The sequence below is a fragment of the Talpa occidentalis genome, unplaced genomic scaffold, assembly GCF_014898055.3.
Source record: "Talpa occidentalis isolate TD23 unplaced genomic scaffold, MPIMG_talOcc4v2.1 talOcc4.9, whole genome shotgun sequence".
Classification (NCBI taxonomy): Eukaryota; Metazoa; Chordata; class Mammalia; order Eulipotyphla; family Talpidae; genus Talpa; species Talpa occidentalis.
In genome coordinates this window covers 11,422,989-11,447,730 of record NW_023605305.1, presented here as the reverse complement: position 1 = coordinate 11,447,730, position 24,742 = coordinate 11,422,989, and the positions used below count along the sequence as shown (strand labels likewise).

General features: G+C 38.7%; 1 protein-coding gene across 9 annotated transcripts in view; it reads left to right on the top strand.

Annotated features, from left to right (window-relative positions):
* EIF4G3 (eukaryotic translation initiation factor 4 gamma 3) overlaps positions 1-24,742 on the top strand; it is a 233,278-nt gene that overhangs the window by 37,523 nt on the left and 171,013 nt on the right. For 8 of the 9 annotated variants that reach the window (XM_054690849.1, XM_037501173.2, XM_054690847.1 and 5 more), the window contains one exon: positions 21,897-21,972. The gene's annotated coding sequence lies outside the window, so the exon portion shown is untranslated. Of the gene's footprint in view, positions 1-21,896; positions 21,973-23,997; positions 24,017-24,742 lie in introns of those variants that run through there. The other variant, XM_054690850.1, reaches the window with a different exon arrangement.

The window sequence follows — 24,742 nt, the reverse complement described above, 5'->3', positions numbered from 1 at the left end:
GCTACTAGTTTAAGCGTAATTACACATCATTCCCATGTGTAATGCAAACTGGCAGACTAAGCCCCCAGCTGATGTGTTAAACTCACTGGAAACAAGTTTTTCACGCATTTAAATTGTGTTATTTTCTTTCGTGAGAATGCTCAATATTACTGGCCTGGACTATGGTAATTGAATCACAGATGAACTTAAATTATCCCAAACTGAAAATCTATTGTTTGACCTGAAAGGAAATTTGATTTGTATCTGTGCTATCTGCTAAAAGTATTGGAATAGTAGGTGTATGAAAATGTATTAAATAATGTTTATTTAAAAAGCAGGAAGTTGAAATTTGTAACTAATTTTTCAGCTAATTTATGACATTAAAAGTAGGTCATTCTTGGGCCTCCCCCGTGGCTCAGCGGTTGAGCGCTGGGTTGCGAAGCTGCCCGCAGCCTCTGCAGTGCCGGTTTGATTCCCGGCTGCTCCCTGGCCACCGGAGGAGGGTCCCACATGGCATGCAGACCTCTCCTGCCCCTGCTGCTCCCCTCCGCAGTGTACCACGGTCCTTCTGCCTGCTCTGCTCCCTGCTCTGACTCTGGTGAATTCTCTCACCCTTCCGCGCTTCTGACTGTACCCAGTGCTTGTATAAACAAACAAACAAACAAACAAACAAACAAACAAATAAATAAATCTTTAAAAAAAATAGGTCATTCTCTCACTTTGTACTTCATAACTAATAATAAATCGATAGAAAATTATTACATAGATTGGATTAATCATTTAGTTTTTGGCTTCCCAATAAATTATTTGACCTGTTAAAAAATGTTTACATGATTTTTTTTAATTTAATAATTGCAATTCTTTTATAGAGAGAACTTTTCATATAACATAATGGAAGGGGTACTTTATTGTGAGATTGTGTAAAACTCCATTATTCTTCCAAGTTGAAATATAACTTTAAACTTCTTTCTAGCTCTTGAGTTCATTGTTTATAAATTCATGAATTCATTCAGGGGGCATGGAGGAGTCATAGATTTTATTGGAACTGGATCTTAGGTGACCTATGTTGAATTTCTGCTCTGACTCTTACCAACTTTGTGACCTTGGGAAAGCCACTTGACCTTTATATTCTTCTGCTTCCTGATCTGAAAGTGGATTTTATTAGCACCAACCTCAATCTCACAAGTTGTTTTGAGTTTACATGAGAAACTTGCAGGGAGTGCTCAATTGTGCCTGCTATTATTTTTTTATATATATTATTTATCATTTTTATCATCCCTCCCCCCCCCCCCCCCCCCAACAAGAGTGCCCATGTTCTGTCAGCCCTGAAAGTCTCTTTTGTCCAGACTGGCACTTTTTCTCTTTTCTTACCTTCAGCATTACCCCTTTATTCTAGGAGCAGGTTGAAATTAACTATTAGCCTGTGTTTTTTTATAGCATAGGTATACATATTCATATTGAGCTTTATTTGTGCATAGGTGAAGTTTATCTATTGTGTAACAAATCAACCCCAGAACAATTGTTTGTGACCATTACAATAAATCTTCACTTACTGAAAATACCAATCTAAAATATCAAGCAGTAGATATTACCAGGACTATACAAGACCACACCTCCTATTCCTTTCTGTCAGTGTCTGCTCTCACAGACCTACTTCTAACAGCATGGATTATTTTTGTCTCTCTCTTTTTTTTTTTTTTAAGATTTATTTATTTATATAAGCATTGGGGTATAAACCAGAGGTTCGGGAGGGTGAGAGAATTTATCAGAGACAGAGCAGGGAGCAGAACAGGCAGAAGGACTGAAATACACTGCTGAGGGGAGCAGCAGGTAAAACAGGAGCGGTCAGCCGGTGCCATGTGGAAATTTCCCTGGCCAGCCAGGAATTGAACCAGCGCAGCAGAGGCTGTGGACAGCTTCACAGCACTGTGCTCAACCCGCTGCGCCACCGGGGAGGCCCTATTTTTGTCTCTTTATGAACTTCATATGAATCTCACAGAATTTTTATTTTTGTGTCTTGTTTCTTTCACTAAACAGTGTTTGTGAGGGTTATACCAGTTGCTGTATAGCTGTAGTTCATTCATCTCAGTACTATAAAATTGATTTAATTGAACTTTTTAAAAAAATGATTATTTTTTAGCGGAATAAAAATAAAATGAACTTAAATACTTCAATGAAAGAGATACTGAAAGTGTGTTTAAGTTTTATGCTTCTGTAATTAAAATAACTGATGGATGCTGAAGAAGAAACTATTTTAAAGATTTTATTTTTATTTATTTATACAAGCACTGGGTACGGTCTGAAGCGCGGAAGGGTTAGAGACTCCACCAGAGCCAGAGTGGAGAGCAGAGTAGAGCAGGCAGACTGACGAAGTACACTGCTGAAGGGAGCAGCGGGCAGCAGGAGAGGTCTGCGTGCCATGGGGACCCTCGTCTTGCAGCTGCGGATCAAACTGGCATTGCAGAGGTTTCAGGCAGCTTCGCAACCCAGCGCTCAACCACTGCGCTACCGGGGAGGCCCGAATAAACTATTTTAAAGGGCAAATTATTTTTCTGAGCTTATTGACATAATCCGAAGTAGCCAATCCTTTTTGTTTTTAAAGATTTATTTTTATTTATACATCAAGAGCTGGGGTGAAGCCAGAGGTGGGAGGGGTGAGAGGATTCACCAGAGACAGAGCGGGGAGCAGAGCAGGCAGACTGACTGAAATACACTGCTGAGGGGAGCTGTCGGCGAGATCGGAGAGGTCTGTTGCCCCATGTGTAGCTCCCTGGCTGGAGAAAGCTTGATAGCACTGAGACTTTAACTAAACCCTGTGCCACCACGGAGGCCCCTGAAGTATCAGTCTTCAAAAATTTCTAGTTCTATAATTGTTACAGGGCAACCCCACTGTGAAATGGGTTGGACAGTCTGTAGGTCCTCACTGGCACGCTTAAAAGGAACTTATGATGAGACTCGACTGCAGGCACACACAAAAAGTCTAATAAAGGGTTTATTTACAAAGGAAAATGAAGGGAGAAAGAGTTAAATGTATCCTACCAGTCTGCTGAGCTGGAACCCCAATAGCACGTTGAAAGCAGGTAGAAAACCAAGGACCCCCAAGGCCCACATGTCTAGTTATGTACCAAGCCTGGCTGCTTAACTCCATCCTCAGTTCCCAGCAATCCTCCCTCTGGTGGTGGTGATATTATGGGATTTGTCTTGATCTCTTGGTCTAGCGTGGAGGTGGGGGTCCATAAAACCTGTAAATTGTGGAGCTTGTTCAGGACATCCTTTCCCCCAATATGATGTGGTTAGTATCTATTAAAGATGATTATTTTTTCCCCATTTTCTCTCTTTAGAAATAAGCAATAAGGGGCCTCCCTGGTGGCACAGGAGGTTACTGAACACAGCATTGTGAAGCTACCCGCAGCCTCTGCAGCATGAGTTCCATCCCTGGCCGGCCAGGGAGCTACCCACATGGCGCAGCAGACCTCTCCTGTCTCTCCCGCTGCTCCCCTCAGCAGTGTATTTCAGTAGATCTTCTGTTCTGTTCCCTACTCTGTCTCTGGTGAATCCTCTCACCCCCTGCACTTCTGGCCTGTACCCCAGTTCTTATATGCATAAGTTAATAAATCTTTTTAAAAAATGAAAGAAATAAGCAATGAAATTCTTACGAACCTGGAAGATAATAAGCTTTTGACTCGTTATACCAGAGCATAAGTAGATTCACTGTCTATCTGATCTGAGGAGGAAAATCTTGCAGTGAGATTTATTTATTTTTTGGCGATAACATTGATTTACAACACTGTGTGAGGCACAGGATCACACCTCCTCAGATGTGCATGAGCACATCACACCCACCCCAAGTCATCCTCAACCTTCTGTCATAGTCCATTGTGCTTTCCTCCCCCCACCCCCCGCCCCACCCTGCCTCAGTTCCACAATCAGTTTTCTGGGGTTTGTTATTGATTTAGTCTCTTGCAATGAGATTTAAATTAACTTCGTTCTAAGTCAGATAGAGAATACCAGAATGGACATTTAAGGTATGTTAAGAGTGAAGCTAATCAATTAGCTTGGTCTGAGTTACAGAGAACTGCCTGTTTAAAAGTATCCCACTCCCCCTTTCAGATATATGTGGGTGGTGCCAGTCTTTAGAGTAATGGAGTTGATGCCTCTGGTGATTTTTGTTAAAAAATGAGTCCTGGGAGTAACATAGATGGAAGTATACCCACATTATTATTAGTAGTAGTAGTATTTTTAAAGATCTATTTATTTATTTATGCATACGGGAATCGGGGTACAGGCCAGATGTGCGGGAAGGTGAGTGGATTCACCAGAGACAGAGTGGGGAACAGAACAGGCGGATTGACTGAAATACACTGCTGAGGGGAGCAGTGGGCAAGTTAGGAGAGGTCTGCTGTGCCTTGTGGTTGCTCCCTGGCCTGCTGCGGGGGGAACTCGTGCTGTAGTGGCTGCGGATAGCTTCATAGGTTGCATCTTAACCCCTTGCGCCACCAGGGAGGCCCTGTATCTTCATTTTTTAAGCAAGTCAACATTCTGTTTTTTTTTTTAAAGATTTATTTATTTATTTACACAAGCACTGGGTACAGTCAGAAGCACGGGAGGGTGAGAGAATTCACCAGAGCCAGAGCGGAGAGCAGAACAGACAGCTTGACGAAATACACTGCTGAGGGGAACAGCGGGCAGTAGGAGAGGTCTGCACACCATGTGGGACCGTTGCCAGAGGCCAAGGATTGAACTGGTGCTGCAGAAGCTGCGGGCAGCTTTGCAGTCCAGCGCTGAACCACTGTACCACCAGGGAGGCCCTTAACATTCTGGTTTTAATACCTCAAAGGGAATGGTATCTTATGCTAACTGTAGCTTCATAGTAGTTGTACAATGGTCTATCATTCAAATTTAATTAAGCTGTGACAGTTTCTTTTACTGACTTTCCTTTATTTGGCCAAGTTATGGCAATGAGGAAAATGGTCATGATCCACACCCTGAGGGTTCAGTGTTTTCTTTTTCTTTTTTTTTTTTTTTTATAGAGGCATGCTTTTATTTATTTATTTTATTTGTTTGTTTGTTTTGTTTATACATGCACTGGGTACAGTCAGAAGCGCGGGAGGGTGAGAGAATTCACCAGAGCCAGAGCAGGGAGCAGAGCAGGCAGAAGGACCGAAGTACACTGCTGAGGGGAGCAGCGGGCGGCAGGAGAGGTCCGCGCGCCATGTGGGACCCTCCTCCGGTGGCCAGGAAGCAGCCGGGGAACGAACCGGCGCCACAGAGGCCACGGGCAGCTTCGCAACCCAGCGCTCAACCGCTGCGCCACCGGGGAGGCCCGGGTTCAGTGTTTTCAAGGCAAGCACAGTGTGTTGAAATGTGAGATCTCTGCTTGTGAACCCGTGTTACACATTGAACTCTTGCCTTCATTAGAGAGCCTCCTTTAGCTGTTTGGCCTTTTGAAAACTTGAACAAAAGTGATATGTCTGTCTTAAACTTGTCTGATGTCTCTTCAAGTGAAAGGAATAAAATTATCTTTGCTGGAGTCTATATTAGAAGCCCAAAGACATTATTTACTTTGCAGTTTTCTGAATGAACTTGATTAAAAGGTTCAATGTGAACTAGAAATGCAATTCTGGAATTTCGTTTAATAGTAATATGAGATGTAGTGTTCACAGGGCACATGAGTCCTTTTTACTGCTCTGTATTAATAGACAAAAGACTGGATAGCTTCATGCTTGAAAGCTTTTCTGTGTCCTTGCAGTCTTCATCCTTATTGTAGCCAGGCAGCTGAGGAGATATCCCCTGGAGGCAGAGCTCCCCATCCTCCCTCTTCCCCCCCCTCCCATTTTTTAAAGACTATATACTGGGTCATTCAATGGCCTTGCATTGACCAGAGAGACAAAGGGTGCTTTCATAATCGGGGTTTAGCCATAGCCGGTGTGCTGGGCCTTTGTTTGGACTTGCAGTAGCCTTTTCACTTTCGCCACCCCCAGTCTCATTGTTCAGACTTTGCAGCAGCAACAGTATCATTTTTAGACTTTCACCTTCATACTTAAACAGTTGCAAAAGAATCCAGTTTTCTTTTAATGAAAAATATGAAGAAGCATAGTGGGATTTTTAAAAAAAATATAAAGTGTCTCGTTATAGCTCAGTGCAATAATTTAAGACAATCTTGTTGAATTTATTCTCTTGACACTTGAAAAGTAAAGTCAAATGAACTTTTTTCCTGTGGCTGTATCGCATCTAACTAATTGTTGGTGTTTGGTATTCATTCATTCATGAAATACAAAAATCTTTTCACCAGTGTGAGCTGGTTTTTAAATAACTCAGTGTTTTTATGTCTTATTAGATAATATGAAATGAATTTAGGCCGTTACACGGGTTATTCAAAGAATTTTGCCTTTGCCGCAATAGGCAGAAGTTAATAGTGTTGCCATTATCCTTCATTTTGCTTTACAGAGGTAAACTATCAAATAATCAAGTGTTAATTTTTAAAATCCATTTGAATATGAAATTAAGTTCTCTTTATTATTTCTACACAGGTGATTTATGTTTTAATGAAATATCCTATGCATACAGAAAATCATGGAGAATTATGTAACAAACACTAGTATACCTACCATTAATCTTTGTTATTTTTATTATTGAGATTTTGGAGGATTTTGTTGTCTTGTGAAACTTCATGATCCTTTATTCCTGCATCTTTCAAAAATTTTCCTTTTTATATCATGTTTTAAGGAAGACCTTGTGAACAAGTGCATTACCCCTGGCAATACAGTGTGGAGTTTTTGTAAGCTTTTAAGTTTTGTTTAATAACTCAATATTCAATAAGCATACATGCTTGGTTGCTTGGTTGTCATAGTCTAAGAAGGGAATGTAGTATACAACATGGAGAAAATTTAGTCACAGTTATGTTATATATGCTGGCATATAAATATGTGGTTGAAATTTGAGGGAACATTTGTGTTATTTTTTCTTTGGTTTAACTGCTATTGATACTTCATTTTGACCTTCATATTAAAAAGAGGAATTTCTCCTTTGAGTGATCCTACATATACATTAGGTGATGCATTTCAGCTCTTGAAGTAGGTACTGTTATTCTCATATTCAAGGTGAAAATACATATTCTTAGAGATGTTAAATGTAACTCCCTCAGAAATCACTTAGGTAGTAAGTATCAATAGAAGAACTGGAATGCTAAAATCAAATTTGTATTCTAGATGATTGATGTGAATAAACTGCTTTCTAGGTTCAACACTTTTCAAAGTGTTGTAATAAACCTCTTAACACAGTTGGAAATTGATGTTTTTTCAGTTAAATTCTGGGTTTTAAATTGAAGTACATTTAATTTCTTTGAAACCTAGGTGTTGACTGGAATTATTGGTTCTAGTTTATAAAGTGCTTGTGTGGGATCTGAGTGATTCAACTTAGAGCTCTTAGACTGAATTGATGCCACTGACTCTGTCAGGAAAGAGTATTAACATACTCCTTCCTTTCCCAACCATGCTTCTTTGTGAGACCAGATTTTTTCCCCTCATAGACTTCAAAATAACATGTTGTGGCAGATTGAGTACAGAATCAAATACAAGATTTCAACTGTGTTCTCTTAGACCAGGCATTAAGGAAATTTGGAAAAATGTAAAGCACTGCTAGTCTTTTCCTGCAATTAAAATTAAAAAAAAAAAAAAACTTTTGGAAAAAAATAGCAGTTACTGTTATCTTAAAATGACTTAATATGTGTTAAAATAGGTGATAAATAGAGATGGATGCAACCCACTGAAGCAAAATGTTTTAGGTTCCTCAGTGATTTTTAAGTGTAAAGGAGCTCTGAATCCATAAAGTTTAAAAATAATGAAGTATTTCAACAATTAAAAGTTATCAATTTTTGGGCCTCCCCGGTGGCGCAGCGGTTGAGTGCTGGGTTGCGAAGCTGCCCGCAGCCTCTGCAGCGCCGGTTCAATCCCCGGCTGCTCCCCGGCCACCGGAGGAGGGTGCCACATGGCGCGCAGACCTCTCCTGCCGCCCGCTGCTCCCCTCAGCAGTGTACTTCGGTCCTTCTGCCTGCTCTGCTCCCTGCTCTGGCTCTGGTGAATTCTCTCGCCCTCCCGCGCTTCTGACTGTACCCAGTGCATGTATAAACAAAACAAACAAACAAATAAATAAATAAAATAAAAAAAAACATGCCTCTATTAAAAAAAAAAAGTTATCAATTTTTATCAATAGTTTTTGTTTTAAGGAGGTACTTTAAAATAATTTTTTCTGTTTTAATTTATTAATAATTTAGTTGCTGTTTATATGAAATTATTTCTTAGGATGTCTATCAGTAGACCACACATGTGTTATTTAATTTTTGCTAGAATGCTATGAAATATAAGACTATTATTATTACCTTTTGCACATAAGAAAATTGAAGTTCAAGAAGGTTAAGTAACTTGCTCGAGATCATACAGCTAGTAAGTGGTGGGGCCAAGATTTGAATCTGGCATTTTGGAATCAGATTTTACATTTTTAATCACATAAAATGTTTATCAGATTGACTAGCTTTTCTCTTAGATTTAATGTTAGTTAATAATAACAGTTGTATCTAAGATGAGTTTTACTTATTTAGGATCTTGTATGTTTTTTCATCTTTGTTTTTCTTTTCTTTTTTTTTTTTAAGATTTATTTATTTATTTATAAAAGCACTGGGTGTACAATCTAAAGTGAGGGAGGACGAGCGAATTCACCAGAGCCAGAGCGGGGAGCAGAGCAGGCAGACTGACGAAATACACTGCAGAGGGGAGCAGCGGGAGGCAGGAGAGGTCTGCGTGCCACATGGGACCCTCGCCTGGCGGCTGGGGATGGAACTGGCGCTGCAGAGGCTGTGGGCAGCTTCGCAACCCAGTGCTCAACCGCTGCGCCGCCAGGGAGGCCCTATTTTTTCATCTTTGCGTAGAGTTTTCTTCACTTTTTCTATGTATAGTAAGGAGGGAAAAGATACAGGGGACAGAAACACTATCAATTGAGTGTCTACCATATTCTAGGAAGTGTACCTCCTACTTTATCTTCATAGTATTTCTGTGAGATAGTTGTTACCATTTATGGGAAACAGATTTGGAGAGGTAAAATCGCTTTCCTAAGGAAGAAAGAGTGGTAGTTCACTTTCCACTTCATTTGCTTCCTTCCCGGCAACCTGGGTGGGTAGGGAAAAATGGAGGGATCAGCATTTATTTCTCTGTCCAGTTTTTTTTTTTTAATTCCCCTTTCTTTGCCTATCTACAGTCTTTTTTTTTCTCTTGAACTTGGGTCATCTAAGTTGTGTCTCCCTTAAACTGATTTGTAGTGACTGCAGTTGGGTAAACTGACTGGAGAGAGAGAGCGTATTTTGGATTTCAGTACTGTGATTTAGGACCTAGGCATTTTGATTTGATATTTAGATACTTTGATTGATGTTTGAAGCAGTATGTGTATTGTTTTGGTAGATGCTTGGGTTGGCTTAAGTGCCACATCCTTTTTTTCTGGTCTTTACATGAGAAAGTGATCCTTTTGGTCATTCAGATCAAAACTTATTTTGGCAGAGTAATTCCTATCCCAGAAGCCTTTATCAAGACAAAAAGCAAAGCAGGCAGCTTTGGGTTCTAATTAGCTTTGGAACAAATTTGCTTGTGTGAATTTTTCAACCAGGGATCCTTACAAAAAAGTCTTTTGTTTCCTTAGAGAAAGGACATTAACATAAGGAATAATGAGAAGTGTTTGACAGTGTTCTCTCATCTAAAATACCATTTATCGAACACCTACTATGTACTAAGTTCTTTATAAGGATTATTTCATTTAATCCTTACAACAGCTCTTTGAGGCATAATTTTCTGTCCCCTTTTAAAAATAATAGGCTAACTGAGGCTAAGTTCAAGGAAACAGCATGTGATCTCTTATATGGGAAGCCACGATTTTAATCCAGGTAGTAGTTTGGAGTTGAAACTAGTAGGTTAGCATGGAGGGGGGAAGTAAGGCATTCTAGGCAGTAGCAGTTGCAGAATCAAATAGGAAAGAGCCTGGTGTTGTTATTCAGGAGTTTCATTTTAGGAAGTAGGTAATGATGATCAAGTAGTACAGGTCTTTGGTACTGGTGGTAAAAAATAATAGGGATGCCATTTGTTTTTCATTGGTGATCATGGTGGTGTTTCGGAAGATTGGTCTGACGATATTGTACTGTATGAATTGAAGAGAGAGACTCTGATCAGGAAAACCCAGGCAGTTATAGTCTGTAGAGAATACATATCTGAATTGAGGTGGTGGCCATGACCTTGGGAAAGGGATGCTTTTTAGAAAATTGCATGAGTAGCATAGAGAGGAAATAGAATGGATATATAGGCTAAAATTGTATACCAGCATTTGCGCATTAGTTAATAATTGGACTGCTGCTGTGTTAAAGAGGAAGTAATATAGATTGACACATTTTGCCAGCAGGGTTTTTTACTTGGGGGAAAAAAAGTTTTAATGCAGTCGAGTATTGATATGTAAGTTTTGGTTATATACCCATTGGTTTATTGACTTGAATAATTACATGTCTTTCAGCAGAAGTTATTAAAAAGAATGTGTCTGGTTTGGTGCTCTGACAGAAGTTGAGTAATAAGTGAGTTGGATGTTTCATACACAGTCATGTACTGGTAGTGGTGGGATGGTTGATGCTGAAGCTACTTAGTCAAAATTAGTTAAAAAAAAAAAAATCTCTTTTAAGGGAGTCATGTCAGATGTCACTCTGTTGTCTCAAATAATTTAAGAGTCTCCCAGGGTGTGTTTCTTTTAGGTTCTGTTTCTTCCCCATTTGAGCACAGGATAACTCACTGTTATTTAGAGGCCAGGTTATGTAGCAGTGTACTCAACATTATAGTCTAACTTAGGTACTTGAAAACCAAAGAAATCAGCTGGTTTAGATCTCAAGTCCCATGCTGACTCTGGAGTTCAGCACTGTTTCCATTTTCCTGTATCTTTCTTCCCCTCTTCTTCCCCATAGCATGGTTGAATTTGTATATGTTAAATGCAAGGAAGATGACTCTATATAGTACATACTCACACAAATAATATATCCATTGTATTGTATTTATATATGATAAGAAACTTGGCAACTCTACTAATGTCCTTGGCATCACATCAATTCTAAAAGGGATATTTCTTTATATGTTATGTAACAGTTACTTAAATTTTAATTAAAAAAATAATTTGTCACTTTTGTATAATCTTACAATCTTGAACCTTCCAGTTAAGTTGGAGCAAAGCACAAGTTGGAGATAGCAAAGTGTAGATACTTCATGCATATTTATACAAGAAAAAGTATAGTAGTATTGTTAGCTTTTATGTTCATAAGTCCTGACAAACATTTTTTTTAATTTAGCAGTTTTTAAATTGTTAAAAATATTTGCATATGATAAAAAGATCTGATGTTGAATACATAGTACAATTGTCTGAAATTTATGAAGAAAGTCATCTTTTTTTTTTTTTTTTTTAAAGATTTATTTATTTCTGCATACAAGTACCGGGGTGTTGGCCAGAGATGGGAGGGTGAGAGGGTTCACCAGAGACAGAGTGGGGTGCAGAATAGGCAGACTGACCGAAACACACTGCTGAGGGGAGCAGCGGGCGAGACAGGAGAGATCCGCTTTGCCATGTGGGTTGCTCCCTGGCGGGCTGGGGATTGAACTCGTGCTGCAGAGGCTTCAGATTGCTTCATAGTGCGGTGCTTAACCCCTTGTGCCAGCAGGGAGGCCCCCTCCCCTTATCCTTTTTTTTTTTTTTTAATTTTTTTTTTTTCCTACAATCTTTTTTTTTTTTTTTTTAAGATTTATCTTTATTTATTTATACAAGCACGGGTACAATCAGAAGTGCGGGAGGGCGAGAGAACTTACCAGAGCCAGAGTGGGGAGCAGAGCAGGCAGAAGGACCGAGGCACACTGCTGAGGGGAGCAGCGGGTGGCAGGAGAGGTCTGTGCGCCATGTGGGACCCTCCTCCGGTGGCCCTGGAGCAGCCGGGGATCGAACCGACTCTGCAGAGGCGGGCAGCTTCGCAACCCAGCGCTCAACCGATGCGCCACCGGGAGGCCCCCTTCCCCTTATCTTTTTAAAGCATAGTTTTTCTTCCTGTTCTCTGTTTTCTCTTATTCTATTTTCTGATTTACTGGCTCTTTCCTCTGTCATCTCCTTTCTGCTATACCACCATTTCCCCCCAGATACTATGTTTTTTAGCTCTAAAATTTCCACTTAGTTCTTTTTTATCGTTTGTATTTACTTGCTGAGAAATGTGTTTACTTTTCCCTCTTGCAGCATAATTATAATAGTTGCTTTATGACAGCCTATGTTTGAGAAAGCTAAGATTTGAACCTTTCCAAGGTTGGCACATATTATCCTTTTCCTTAAGAGTTGGCCACATTTTCTGGTTATTTGTCAGGTACTTTGGATTGTGTTCTAGCTATTGTAAATGTTATGCTTCATGAAATTTGGATTGTTTGAAGATTTTTTGTTTTTATTAAGTAATCAACCTTATTAGATTGACTGCAAGTTCTTAAGAACTGGTTATGTTTTTTGAGTCCATTTTTTTTTTTCTACTAAGTAAAATTTGTTTTCTTACACTGTTGTTTATTTTTGTACAGTATTTGATTTTTCCATTTGGGTGTAGTCACCGTAGTTCTTTCGCTACCATAGCTCCTGTGAACCATCACCATAGTCCCTTTTGCTCTTTTCTTCCCTGTTTTGACCCCTTTCCCTCCTTCTTCCCTACCATATCTTTATTTTAAATTTTTTATTATTATCATTTTTTCTTACATCATTATTAATTTTCAAATGGTACTTGATTTCTCCCCTAAGGTGTAGTCCCGTGGTTCTCCCATCACCACAGTTCCCATGATCCATCACCACAATCCTTTGTGTTCTACCCTCCCTTGTTTTATCTCCTCCCCCATCTCTTTTGTATGCCTCAGATCTATGGTAAGCTTTCCTTTTCTTTTTAACAGTTTTTTCTTTTTTTTTAAAAAAGGTTTATTTATTTATACATACAAGAGCTGGGGTACATTACATCATGACCAAGTAGGATTTATTCCAGGGATAGGAGGATAGAATAATCTGAAAATCAATCAAAGTAATTCACCACATCAACAAAACATAAAAATCGTATTAACAGACACAGAGAAAACATTTGAACAGATTCGGCATCCATTTATGATAAAAAATAAAACAAAAATAGAGGTAAAAGAAACATAACTAGGGCCTCCCCTGGTGGCGTAGGCTGTTGAGCCCAGCACTGTGAAGCTGTCCGCAGCCTCTGCAGCAGATTCAATCACAGCCTGCCGGCGAGAATCCCACATGGCACGGCAGACCTCTCCTGTCTCACGCGCTGCTCCCCTCAGCAGTGTATTTCAGACAGTCTGCCTGTTCTTTTTTTTTTTTAAAGATTTATTTATTTATGCATACAAGAACTGGGGTATAGGCCAGAGGTGTGGGGGTTGAGAGAACTCACCAGAGACAGAGTGGGGAACAGAACAGGCAGACTGACCGAAATACACTGCTGAGGGGAGCAGCGGGGAAGACAGAAGAGGTCCGCCACACCATGTGGATTGCTCCACAGCCGGCAGTGATCGAACCAGCACTGCAGAGGCTGTGAACAGCTTCACAGCACTGCGCTCAACCACCTGCGCCACCAGGGAGGCCCCAGTCTGCCTGTTCTGCTCACTGCTCTGTCTCTGGTGAATCCTCTCACCCTCCTGTGCCTCTGGCCTGTACCCCGGTTCTTGTATGCATGAATAAATAAATCTTTTTTAAAAATAAAACAAACAACTAAATATAATAAAAGTCATAAATGACAACACAGCTAACATCACACTCAATGGTGAAAAACAAAGTTATTCCTCTTAAGATCAAGTATAAGACAAGGATGTTCACTTTCACCACTACTATTCAACATATTATTGGAAGCCCTAGTTAGAATAATCAGGCAAGAGAAAAGATATAAAAGGAATTCAAATTTAAAAAGCAAAAGAATCACTATTTGCAGATATAATATACGCAGAAAACCCTAAAGATTCCAGTAAAAAGACTATTCTAAATAATAATAGAATAGTAGATTACAAAAACGATCTACCAGAATCAGTTATATTCCTGGGCCTCCCCTAGTGGCGCAGTGTTTGAGTGCTGGGCTGCAAAGCTGCCCGCAGCCTCTGCAATGCCAGTTCGATCCCCGGCCACTGGGTGAGGGTCCCACATGGCACGCAGACCTCTCCTGCCGTGCCCACTGCTTCCCTCAGCAGTGTATTTCGTCAGTCTGCCTGTTCTGCTCCCCACTCTGGCTCTGGTGAATTCTCTCACCCTCCTGCGCTTCTGACTGTACCCAGTGCTTGTATAAATAAATAAATAAATCTTTTTTAAAAAAAAGAATCAGTTATATTCCTATATACAATGAACTAAAGAGAAATGAAGAAAAGAGTCTCCTTTACTACTACATCAAAAGTATTAAATACCTAGAAAGTTAACAAAGGAAGTGGGGGACCTGTACAACAAAAACTATAAGTATTGTTAAAAAGAAGGGGCCTCCCTGGTGGCACAGGGGATTGGGATGCAACCTGTGAAGCAGTCCGCAGCCTCTACAGCACGAGATCCATCCCCAGCCAGCAAGGAAGCAACCCACATGGCGCAGCAGAACTCTCCTAACTCGCCTGCTGCTCCCCTCAGCAGTGTATTTCATCACTCTGCCTGTTCTATTTCCCGCTCTGGCTCTGGTGAATCCTCTCGCCCTCCCGTGCTTGTGTAAATAAATAAATAAATAAATAAATAAATAAATAAATAAATGAATAAATCTTAAAAAAAAAAATTAAAGAAAATGTATTTGGAAACATTCTTGCTTCCTCAGTTTTTTGGAGGAGCGTGAGAAGGATAGGTGTAGTTCCAATTGAAAGGTTTGGTTTAACTCATTAGTGAAACTGTCTAGTCCTGGGTTTTTACTTTCTGAGAAAGTTTGATTTCTGTTTCAATTTCCTTCCTTGTCAGTGGTTCAAATTTTATATTTCTTCCTGATTTAGTCTTGGAAGATTTTGTACTTATAAGAATTTGTCATTTTTATCCTAGGGTATTTAATTTACTGTCATATAGCTATTCATAGTAGTCTCTTAGGATTCCCTTTATTTCTGAGATGTCTGTTGTAATGTCTACTTTGATTTATTCTATTTATTAGAGTTTTCACCTTTATTTTCTTTGTGAGTCTAACACTAGAGATTTGTTTATTTTGTGTATTTTTTATTTTTTGTCTCCATACCTTTTTGGTCACTCATGTAAGTGGAATTGTATATGTACTTTTTGTAACTGACTTCTTATCATTAGGACTTCAAGCTTCATCCTTATTGTAGCATGTATCAGTACTTCCTTTCTTTTAGCCATTTATTAGTTTGATGGACATTGTTTCTACCAGTTGGTGGACATTGTCTACCAAAAGGTTGTTTGTACTTCTTGGTTGTTATGAAAAATTCTGACATGAAAATTATGGATATGTGTTTTTATTTCTATTGACTACCTAAGAGTGAAATTGCTGAGTCATATGGTGACTCTGTTGCTTAACCTTTGGGGAATCTGAATAGTCAGTTATTTTGGATGTACAGTTCTGTGAATTTTATGACAAATGCGGAGTTTTGTAGCCCCATTGTACTCAAGACATAGAAAAGTTATGTCACATAATTAAATTCTTTCAGTGCCATCTCTCTGCAGATAAACTCTTTCAAGTCCTAGCCTCTGACAACCAATGATCTTTTTTTTTTTTCAATCCCTAGAGTTTTGCCTTTTCCAGAATATCATATAATTGGACTCATGGCCTTTTAAATTCTGGTTTCCTTCACTTAACATAATTAGTATTAGAGACTCATGTATATATTGTTGTATGTATAATTTCATTCCTTTTTAATTCCTGACAGTGTTCTATAAAAAAATGTACCATTTTTAAAAATCTATTACCTGTTGATGATATTTGGGGTTTTTGCCCTTTTTGGTCACTAAATGTGAAGCTGGGAAAACTGGACGGCCACATGTAAAAAGTTAAAGATGGATTCCTCTTGATTCCATGCACAAAAATAAAATCAAAATTGATTTAAATCTTAGTATAAGCCTGCAATGATGAAAATATATAGAAGAATGTATTGGAGATATATTTCATGACATCAGTAATAAAGGTTTTTTTTTTTTTTTTTTTTTTTTTTTTTTGGAGACTTGACCTAATATGGCAAGGTAAATAAAAGCAAACAAGTAAATGGGGTTACCTCAAGTTAAAAAGCTTTTGCATATCAAAAGAAACCATAAGATTAAAAGGACATCCTACTGAATGTGAGAAAATATTCATATTATACAGTTGTCAACAGCTCAATATCCAAGGTGTATCAAAATCTTAACAGTGAAAAAATATGCAATCCAATTAATTATTGACAACAGACACAAAAGACAATTTACCAATGAGTCTACCAGAAGACTACTAGACAAGTGGAAAAAATGTTCATCATTGCTTTTAATAAGGGATACAGTTCAAAACCATAGTGAAATATATCTGTGAGAATGCAACAGATTATAAAGACCTCTAAGGAGTGCTGGAGGCGATGCAGAGGAAGAGGAGATCTGTTACTCTGTTGTTGGTAATGTAAACTGGTGCAGCCTTTTAAGAAAGTGACCTGAGTTTATCTTAGTATATAAAAATGGGAATACACATGGCCCAGCAATCCTAATCTTGTGCCTCTACCCAAAGAATATGAAGCCATCAGCTCAAAAAATAATGTGCTCTATGATGTTTTTTGCAAAGCTATTTACAATAGTTAGTATATGGAAACAACCTAAGTCCTCAGTGATAGAGGATTAGATCAAGAAGAATTGGTACATCCAAACAATGGAATATTATTCAGCCATAAGAAAAGATAAAATGTCGCCTTTTATAGCAAAATGGAAGGGAGTTATATACAGTAAAGCCAATCAAAATGACAAAGACAAATATTGGACATTTGCATCGCAAATAATTTGACAAAGCAGAATACTTGTAAAAACTAGCAAACACTAACAAAGTGAACTTCTGAGGTTAAGAGGAGGAGAGAGGAAGAAAGAATTAAAGGGGCCTAAGGGATGGCGCTTGGACAAAATTACCTGTACACTGAATACCATGTAAACATTTTGAAAGAAATAAAAAATGTAAAGAAATAGAAAGGTAGTCCATCCTGATAGATCGGAAGAATTAACGGTTGTATAGCTTGAATACAGTTTCTATAAAAATTTCACCATCAGTCTTTACAGAAATAGGACAAAAAAAATCATGAAATTTGGAACTACGAAAGACCCTAGGTAGCAAAAACAATTTTGAGAAAAAAACAAAAATGGAGATATTATGCTCTCTGACTTCAAGCTATACTACAGAGTGATAATAATCAGACAGCGTAGTATTGTAATAAAAGCTCACACAGAAAAATAGAACAGAGTTGAGAGCTGAGAAATAAACTTAGGACTGAATAGTATTCCATTGTTAGTATATACCAATTCTTCTTGATTTAATTGTCTATCAGTGGACACTTAGGTTGTTTCCATATACTAACGATTGTAAATAGTATTGCAAAAGACAAAAGAGCCAAGAGCATACAATGGAGCATGGGAAATCTCTTCAGTAATTGGATTTGGGAAAACTGGGCAGCCACATGCTAAAGAATGAAATGACACTGCTCTTTCACATTGTACGCAACAATCAAAAGTGGAATAAGACTTGTATATGACCTGAAGTCAAAATACATAGAAGAAAACATAGGTGATAAGTACCTTAACAATGACTTTAGAAATGTCTTTGGGGACTTGGCACTATCGGCTAAGGAAACAAGTGAGAATAAACAAATGGAATTGCATCAAACTAAAAAGCTTCTGCACAGTGAGAGAAACTGTCATCAAAACAAACAACATCCTTCTGAATGGGAGAAGATATTTTCAAATCCTGTACCTGACAAAGAGTTAATATCCAGAATACAGAAAGACCAGAAACAAGTGCTGGTAAGGGTGTAGAGAAAAAGGAACCCTCTTAACACTGTTGGTGGCAATGTAGACTGGTCCAGCCCTATGGAAAGCAGTGTGGAGCTTCCTCAAAAGACTAAAAATGGATTTGCTATATGACACAGCAATTCCATACCTAGTTAGTTACTCAGTGAACACAAAACACTCATTCAAAAGTAAACCTGCTATTCTGCTTAATACAGTACTATTTACCATTGGCACAGTATGGAAACAACTTAAATGCCCCAAAACAGATGAATGGTTCAGGAAGATGTATATCTGCCCAGTGGAATATTACTCAGCTATCATAAAAGGTAAACTCACTTTCCACTTGTAGAAACATGAATGGAGAAGGGATTATGCTAAGCAAAATAAGCCAGAAAGAGAAAGGTAATTACCACATGGTGTTACTTATATGTGGATTATAGAGAACCCAAACAAAGGGTCAAACAAAAACAAACATTAAAAGCAACATTAAAAGCTGCCCTTAGATTTGTGCCATCCAGAGGGGGGGGGTGAGAACGGAGGTGGGGCCAGCACAGTGGCCTATGGTGGAGGACTGCAGGTGCTTTGGTGGTGGGTGAGCAGCAGTGACCACAGCTGAGGGGAGAGATCCAATACTGTCAAAACATTAATATAAAACAATACTACTATGTATATAAATATACTATATAAATAATAATGTATGTAAGTGATAAATAATATATGTATAAATATATAAAGATCTCATAAAACTCAACAAAAACAACCCAGTTAAAACATGGGCAAAGGATCTGACTAGACTACCTACAGATGACTAACAGTCATGTTAAAATATGTTCATCATCTCTTCTTACTAGGGAAATGCAAATTAAATGAGATATCACCTTATACCTGTGGGAATGGCTGTTATAAAGAAATACAAGTAGTAAAAAGGATGTGCAAGAAGGGAACCCTTTCATACTCTTGGTAGGATTGTAAATTGGTACAGCCAACATGAAAAGAAATGTGATGATTACTCAAAAATTAAAAATACAAGTTCCATTTCAGGACGCTGTCTCCGTTCTTAAGAGTGCTTAATATGATCAATATGAACATTAATTCTCTTGGCAAGAATCTTGTGTTTTACTTTTGTGTTTACAACAGTGCCAATTGCATGCTGGGTAACATTGCAGATGCTTCCACTTTTGCGGGGGTAATATGTGGGGCATCTTTTGTGAAAGGCGCGCATGTCCCCCTTGATGTCTTTCTTGTAGATGCACATGTGTGTGGCCCAGAGAACAAGTCCATGTTTTCTAAAAGGCCTGGAGAGCATAGCCTGGTGCCTCTCCTCTTTCCCAACACAAGTTGGTCATTTTGGCAGTTTATTGAAGATGGCATTTCTGGCCAAAAGAATGTATTTCTTTCTTTCTTTTTTTTTTTTTTTTAAAGATTTATTTTATTTATACAAGCACTGGGTACAGTCAGAAGCTCGGGAGGGTGAGAGAATTCACCAGAGCCAGACTTGGGGAACAGAACAGGCAGATTGACGAAACACACTGCTGAGGGGAGCATTGGGCGAGACAGGAGAGGTCTGTTGTGCCATATGGGTCCCTTGCCGGTGGCCGGGAATCGAACCGGCGCTGCAGAGGCTGCGGGCAGCTTCGCAGCCCAGCGCTCAACCGCTGTGCCACCAGGGGTGACCCTGTATTTCTTTTTTAAAGCTAGGTTACATTTTGTTTTACAGGGGCTATTTTAAAAATATGCTGATTTATTTAAATTGTATTCCTTTGGGGCCTCCCTGGTGGCGCAGCGGTTGAGCGCTGGGTTGCGAAGCTGCCCGCAGCCTCTGCAGCGCCAGTTCGATCCCCGGCTGCTCCCCGGCCACCGGAGGAGGGTCCCACATGGCGTGCAGACCTCTCCTGCCGCCCGCTGCTCCCCTCAGCAGTGTACTTCAGTCTTTCTGCCTGCTCTGCTCCCCGCTCTGGCTCTGGTGAATTCTCTCACCCTCCCGCGCTTCTGACTGTACCCAGTGCATGTATAAACAAAACAAAACAAAAAAAAAATTGTATTCCTTTAATTTTTAAAGACATAATACCTTTATGGGTCAGAACTAACATAGCTATTTCCAAATGTAAGTCACATACAATAAAATTCATACTTTTGAAGTATGAATTCAACACTTTTCAAGTGTTCATAGCTCACTGGATTTTGCCATATGAAAATGTGCAGTTATTACTAAGAATTAAAGAGAAAACTGTTCCATAAACCCAGATCCCTTGGTTTTCTGCATTATCTGCTGCTACTGTAAATTGTTGCTATTTGAAAATGAAGGATTTACTTCCTTTTTATTAAAAAAAAAAAGATTATTTGTGCATATAAGAACTGGGGTACAGACCAGAGGTGTGGAGGGTGTGTGGATTCACCAGACAGAGTGGGGAGCAGAACAGGCAGACTGACTGAAATACACTGCTGAGGGGAGCAGTGGACTAGTAGGAGAGGTCTGCTGCACCATGTGAGTAGCTCCCTGGCTGGCTGGGGATGTAACTGGTACTGCAGAGGCTGCAGATAGCTTCACAGTGCTGTGCTTAACACCTTGTGCCACCAGGGAGACCCCTGAAGGATTTACTTCTAATGATTTTTTCAGACTTCTGCAACTTATCATTCATATAAAATCATTACTTGCAGCTGTCACTTTGTCTTCCACACTTTCATTGTTAAAAAGGAATATATGAGAAATATGAAGTAGTTTTAAAAATTTTTTTTCATGAAGATAACATTGGTTTTGACACTTACTTGGTTCATTAAATTTTTTTTAGGTTGAAGGAAGGATTGTATTTCAGTTCATGTTTACTATGTTTATAATTATTTTTAAAATACATTTAAATTACACAAATTTAATGATGTAAAAAATATATAGAATTAAAAAAATAGGAGCCTCCCTGGTGGCGCAAGGGGTTAAGCACCACACTATGAATCGATCCACAGCGTCTGCAGCACAAGTTTCATCCCTGGCCGGCCAGGGCGCTACCCACATGGTGCAGCAGACCTCTCCTGTCTCACCCACTGCTCCCCTCAGCAGTGTATTTCAGTCAGTCTGCCTGCTCTGTTCCCCACTCTGTCTCTGGTGAATCATCTCACCTCCCCACCTCCCATCCCCGCATCTCTGGCCTGTACCCCAGCTCTTGTATGCATAAATAAATAAATCTCTAAAAAAAATTAAAAAAATAAATCGCACAAATTTATATTTGTTGTACTAAAAGCACATAATACAGTTCTATAATCTTACCATCTGGAGAGAATTGTTAGTGATCTTTAGGTGCTAGTCTTGGTTGTCATTTTTTTAAAGAGGTAAAATATCATCTTACCAGAAGAACTTAAAACTTTCAATATTGAAAGTAAGTAACATGATACTCTTCTATCTTTTAATAGAATGTCCCGACAACATGCTGAAATGTTTTGAGTTAAATGATCTGGAGGGCCTCTTTCAAACAAGAGTGGGGCTTTGCGGGTAGATACGGAGTAGAGAAACAAGGAAACAATCATTTGCTAATTCTGCATGTTAGCAGAGCAAGTGGGCTTCGGTCAGCAGTTTCCACTGTGGTAAATTAGTCCCTGATTGTCCTACTTACACTTCTTTAGTCTTTTTTTCTGTATAAAGTACAGGTGGTAGATTCTCATCATGGGCCTAAATTTTGAATGTTTACTGTATAATTTCATTTGTTTTGAGTTTCCTTGGAATGTTTATTGTGGGAATCACTTTTGGAGAGATTGATCTAGTCACATTAGGAAATTTGAAATACTTTGTTTTCTAGTTTCTGTGGAGAAGTCAGGCTGTAACCCTGCTAATTGGCTCACAAAGCTTGGGTCATTGACAGAATTTTGTGGAGGTAATTTTCTCTTACTTTTAAGGCAATCGATTTTTGAGTTCTCTGATCCTTAACTCACTCTTCTAGAATTCCTAGAGGACCTGTGCAGCAACCTCTTGAGGATAGAATCTTCACCCCTACTGTCTCTGCTGTGTACAGCACGGTAAGTACTGCAGAATGCTTATGTTGTGTGTCTGCTTTCTTGTGAGAACTGTAGATATTACAGGTGATATTTGCTTGACTGACACTTGATAGATTTGTGGCAAAAGGTCCAATAAAATCCCGAATAGAACTAGATGTATATAATAGAAGTTGGGATAGCCCTTTTCCCCCATCATGTTAATTTAAGGAGAGGAAGTGAAACAAACATTGAGTTGCGATAGAGAGGCTTGTAAACCTGTCTTTTTTTTTTTCTCTTTCCATAAATATCCACCTCAGGTCTTGTTTTGTGATTCTTACAATACACTGAGTTTTAATTTTCTTTTTGGGTACTTTTTTCTTACACTAAAAATTGAATTTTTAAACTAAATTTTTTTTTTTTTAAAGATTTATTAAAATACACAAGAGCTGAGATATAGGCCAGAGGTGTGGAAGGGTGAGAGAATTCACCAGAGACAGAGCGGGGAGCAGAACAGGCAGATGGACCGAAAGCACTGCTGAGGGGAGCAGCAGGCAAGACAGGAGAGGTCTGCTGCGGCATGCTGGAATCTCCCTGGCTGGCCGGGAATCGAAATGGCGCTGCAAAGGCTGTGGACAGCTTCATGGCGCTGCGCTCAACCTGCTGCGCCACCGGGGAGGCCCTACTTTTTCCTTTTCTGATAGCATTTAAAATTGCAGAAAGTTTGGGGGAAGATTATTTATCTTAATGAGAGGAAACTTAATTTTTCATGTTAATTGATTGACTCAAATTCATGAGTGGAGGGAAACTTACAAGTTAGATGATGAAGGTAATAAATTTAGCACCAGATTTCAAGTGAACCTGTGGGAATTGAAGCAGAATTGGGGAGTCAGAATCTCTCTTTAGTATTTAGTTCTTCACAGTTTATTTCTAGGAATATAGACAAGGAGCTTTAAAGCCACAGTATAGTGAGAAAGATGAGTAAATAATTGTAAAGTGATAAAATGTGATTCTTACCCTTTTGGATTATGAATTGCTTTTAGAATCTGAAAATATCCATAATGCTTTCTCAAAAAAGAACATCTATCCAGTGTTTACATATACTTCAGCATTTCACTGCTATCTATCAGGCCATTTATAAATGCCAAATTAAGAACCTTTGATTAAAGATACAAACATGCTAGAAGGAAGAAGTCTCTTTTTTGAGGAAGTGATACTGAGTTGGAAGGTATAGGATTTCTCTAGGCAGGGAAGGGAAGAAAAGGACTCCTAGGAAGTAAAGGTTCAGAGGCATGGTTAGTGGAATGGCTAATAGTCACTCCAGTATGGCATGGATATTAGATTTGTAGGAGAAGTAGAGTTCAGTGAGTTTTGGAAGTTTTAAGCTCATTTTAAAGACTTAGAACTTTATCATGCACATAACGGGTAAGATGATCATGTTTCCTGGTTTTCCCTATAACAAGTGTCAGTTTATAAACTTGTGAATCAAGCACCAAGCACCTGTTAATTACTTTGTGCATCCCCTCTATTAGCACTTAAAATGGATTTAGTTTGGATGATAATCTGGTCACTCTAGTAATAGGGAATCTTCAGTTCACATTGAAAAGAACCTTTAAATTTTTTCTCTGGTACAAACTTATTTTAGGTTAGAGTTTGCTTATAGTACTGAATTCTTAGGTTAGAAGCTACTGATTATTCTAAAGTACATTGAGACTTCAAGTGTATGGTGAATTTCAAAGGAAACTTGCCTCGTACTGAACTTCATTAATTTCAAAGGAAACTTGCGTGCTTATGTTTATCGCAGTACTTTTTTATAATAGCTAGATATGGAAACCTAAATGCCCCGAAACAGACAAATGGCTCAAGAAGCTGTGTTGTATATATACACAGTTGATGCTGTTCAGCTTCAGTAAAAAAATGATAAACTCGTGCCATTCACAGCAACATGGATGGAAGTAGAAGGGAGTATGCTCAGTGAAATAAGTCAGAAGGAAAAAGAAAAATTAGAATGTTTTCACTTACAGGAGGAATATAGGAAACCGAACAAAGGGTCAAAAAACAAAACAAAAAAAAGAGACAAAACTTGCAGGTAAGCTAGGAACTGAGGCATACAGCAGGGGAGGAAAAGGGAGATGGGTCAAAATAGGGGAGGTAAGAACACAAAGGACTGTGGTGATAGTTGATGGGTAATTTGGTGGTGGGAGAATTATGGATACTTCATAGGACTGGAGAATTCAACTGTCACACAAAATAAACAACAATATAAGAAAATAAAAAATGCTTAATAAAAAAAGTACTACGCTTAAGGGCAGCATAATTTCTATCAAAATATTACTCTTAAAATAAATTTTTTTCCATAAGAATGTACCTTTACCATTGAATTATTTTTAAGATTAGGTAAAAGGAGAAAATGAAAATTTCTAGTAAATTTGAGGGCTTTCTGGAGACAACTACTATAACCATATTTTGGTATAGTTTCCTTTGTTTTTGTGCGTGTGTTTCTATGTTATTTTGGTCTAATTTGTCACATTATATTATTAGCCTTTCCAAAATGTTCAAAACATTTCTTAAATAATAAATAGTTGTATATTGTTTTAAGAATTTAATATTCATCATTTGTGAAATATTAAGATTTTAATGTGTGTCAGACATTCTTGTAGGTGTTGGGAATATTAGTGTAGTGACCAAACTAAAACCTTAGTTGTATGGAGCTTACCTTTTTGTGAGATAGAATGATGATAAATACATGCTGTGTGCGCATGCACCTTGACGTATAATATGTGCCTTGATGAAAGTGAGATTTGGGATACAGGTG